The sequence below is a fragment of the Apium graveolens genome, chromosome 3, assembly GCF_009905375.1.
Source record: "Apium graveolens cultivar Ventura chromosome 3, ASM990537v1, whole genome shotgun sequence".
NCBI classification, from domain to species: Eukaryota; Viridiplantae; Streptophyta; class Magnoliopsida; order Apiales; family Apiaceae; genus Apium; species Apium graveolens.
Genome location: NC_133649.1, coordinates 80,027,991 through 80,030,783, shown reverse-complemented (window position 1 = coordinate 80,030,783; position 2,793 = coordinate 80,027,991). Strand labels below are relative to the sequence as shown.

At 43.9% G+C, this 2,793-nt stretch overlaps 1 non-coding gene across 1 annotated transcript; it reads left to right on the top strand.

Moving 5' to 3' along the window:
• Positions 1 to 2,212: 2,212 nt before the first annotated feature.
• LOC141715810 (small nucleolar RNA R71) lies at positions 2,213 to 2,319 on the top strand. The gene has a single exon (XR_012572559.1). It is a non-coding gene; the product is annotated as a small nucleolar RNA R71 (small nucleolar RNA).
• Positions 2,320 to 2,793: the final 474 nt, after the last annotated feature.

Genomic DNA, 2,793 nt, shown 5'->3' with positions numbered 1-2,793 from the left:
AGTGATACCTCCTTTCTTAGGTACACATTGCACGGGGCTCACCCACGAGCTGTCAGAAATAGGATAAATGATGCCTGCATCTAGCCATTTCAGAATTTCTTTCTTCACCACCTCCTTCATGATCGGGTTCAGTCTTCGCTGCTGTTCCACAGTTGGCTTACTACCTTCCTCTAACAGAATTTTATGCATACAATATGAAGGACTTATCCCCTTGATGTCTGCTATGGTCCATCCTATAGCCGATTTGAATTCTCTCAAAATCCTTAAGAGCTTGTCTTCCTCACTACCTGAAAGGTCAGCTGAAATAATAACAGGTAACGTAGATGAATCACCTAAAAAAGCATACCTCAAGTGTTCAGGTAATGGTTTTAGCTCCAAGGTAGGTGCTTCCTCTATTGATGGTTTGAGCTTCCCTTCAGCATTCTTAAGGTCAGAAGTACCAAGAGATTCAAATGGTATGTCGAGCTTTCGCTTCCATGGAGAAGCGTTCAGATATTGTAATTGCTCGTTGCTATCTTCATCATCGCTGTCAAAATCCCCCACTAAGGCCTTTTCCAATGCATCAGACATTAGCATGTGATCGAGTTCCGAAGTAACCGCAGAATCAATCACATCCACTTTTAAGCACTCCTCATCTTCTGTAGGGAATTTCATTGCCTTGAATACGTTGAAGGTCACATGCTGATCTTGGACCCGCATAGTAAGTTCCCCTTTTTGCACATCTATCAAAGTACGGCTAGTAGCCAAGAAAGGCCTCCCCAAGATTATGGGAATCTTCTTATCTTCCTCAAAATCCAGAATAACAAAATCTGCAGGAAAGAAGAGCTTATCCACCTTGACGAGCATATCCTCAACTATGCCCCTTGGGTAAGTAATGGAACGGTCCGCCAATTGTAGCGACATGTATGTGGGTTTTGGATCAGGCAGATCCAGCTTTTTAAAGATCGACAACGGCATCAGATTAATGCTTGCTCCCAAATCACAAAGGCACTTGTCAAAAGTTAGATTGCCAATGGTGCAAGGAATGGTGAAGCTTCCTGGATCTTTCAGTTTTGGTGGTAACTTTTGTTGCAGAACCGCGCTGCATTCTTCCGTGAGAGCAACGGTTTCAAGGTCATCCAGTTTCACCTTCCTTGAAAGAATAGTCTTCATAAACTTCGCATAACTAGGCATTTGTTCCAGAGCCTCAGCGAAAGGTATATTGATGTGAAGTTTCTTGAACACCTCCAGAAACTTCCCGAACTGTCTATCCAGCTTTTGTTACTGCAATCTCTTAGGAAAAGGTGGTGGAGGATAGAGTTGTTTCTCCCCTGTATTAACCTCAGGCAGAGTGTGTTCAACAATAGTCTTCTTTGGTTCCGCCACTTTCTCCTTTTGCTTAGATTCTTCATCTCTAACTTCAGCTTCGACTTCTTTTGCCTTTTCAGCATCAGCTACTTTTCCAGACCTTAAGGTAATAGCCTTGACTTGCTCTTTAGCTTCCTTCCTGCCTGGTACTTCCGTGTCACTGGGAAGAGTGCCAGGTTGACGATTGAGCACTGCATTGGCTAATTGACCGATTTGATTTTCCAAGGTCTTGATAGAAACCGCCTGACTCTTGCACAACAGCTTAAGTTCCTCAAAATCAGCACTAGTAGGTGCAGCTGCACTTCCCTGTTGAGGATATGATTGCCTTGTAGCATACTGCTGTGGTTGCTGGAATCCAGGTGGGTTAAACTGTTTACTTACTCCTTGCTGATATGATGGCTGAATAGCATTCTGATTATTCCCCCAGCTGAAATTTGGATGATTTCTGTTGTTAGGATGATAGGTCACTGGCACAGGCTGCTGTTGACGCTGATAATTATTCACATACTGAACAGATTCATTGACAAGAGAACACTGATCCGTAGCATGAGAACCTGCACAAAGCTCACAAACCATAGCTATTTGATTAACTCCATACGTAGCCAAAGAATCAACCTTCATTGATAGCGATTGGAGCTGGGCTGCAATAGCGGTGGCTGCATCAACTTCCAGAATACCTGCTACCTTGCCTGACGTCATCCTCTGAGTTGGGTTTTGATGCTCATTTGCAGCCATTGTCTCTATAAGATTATACGCCTCAGTATAGCTTTTAGCCCATAAGGCGCCTCCAGCTGCTGCATCGAGCATGGGCCGAGATTGGGCCCCCAAACCATTATAAAAACCAGTGATTACCATCCAATCCGGAATTCCATGATGTGGACATTTTCTCAACATTTCCTTGTAGCGTTCCCAAGCCTCGCACATAGATTCTGTAGGTTGTTGCGCAAACTGAGTAAGAGCACTCCTCATAGCAGCAGTCTTTGCCATTGGATAAAACTTCACCAGAAACTTTTGTGCAAGATCTTGCCACGTAGTGATGGACCCAGCTGGTTCAGAATGTAACCAGTCTTTAGCCTTATCCCTCAGTGAGAATGGGAAAAGCCTCAACTTGATAGCCTCATTAGTCACGCCATTATACTTAAAAGTGCTGCAGATCTCGACAAAATTCCTTATGTGCATGTTGGGGTCTTCAGTTGCCGCTCCTCCAAAAGAAACAGAATTCTGCACCATCTGAATAGTGCCCGGCTTGATTTCAAAGGTGTTAGCTTGAATAGCCGGATGAAGGATGCTTGACTGAATGTCATCAATTTTAGGCCGAGAAAAATCCATAAGAGCTGGATCAGCTTGAACAATACGATCTCCCATGTTTACTGGTTCTTTCTGCTCAGTTCCGGAATCCGAATCCTCAAAATCTAACTTCTCCGGAGTATCAAGAACTTCGTCTTT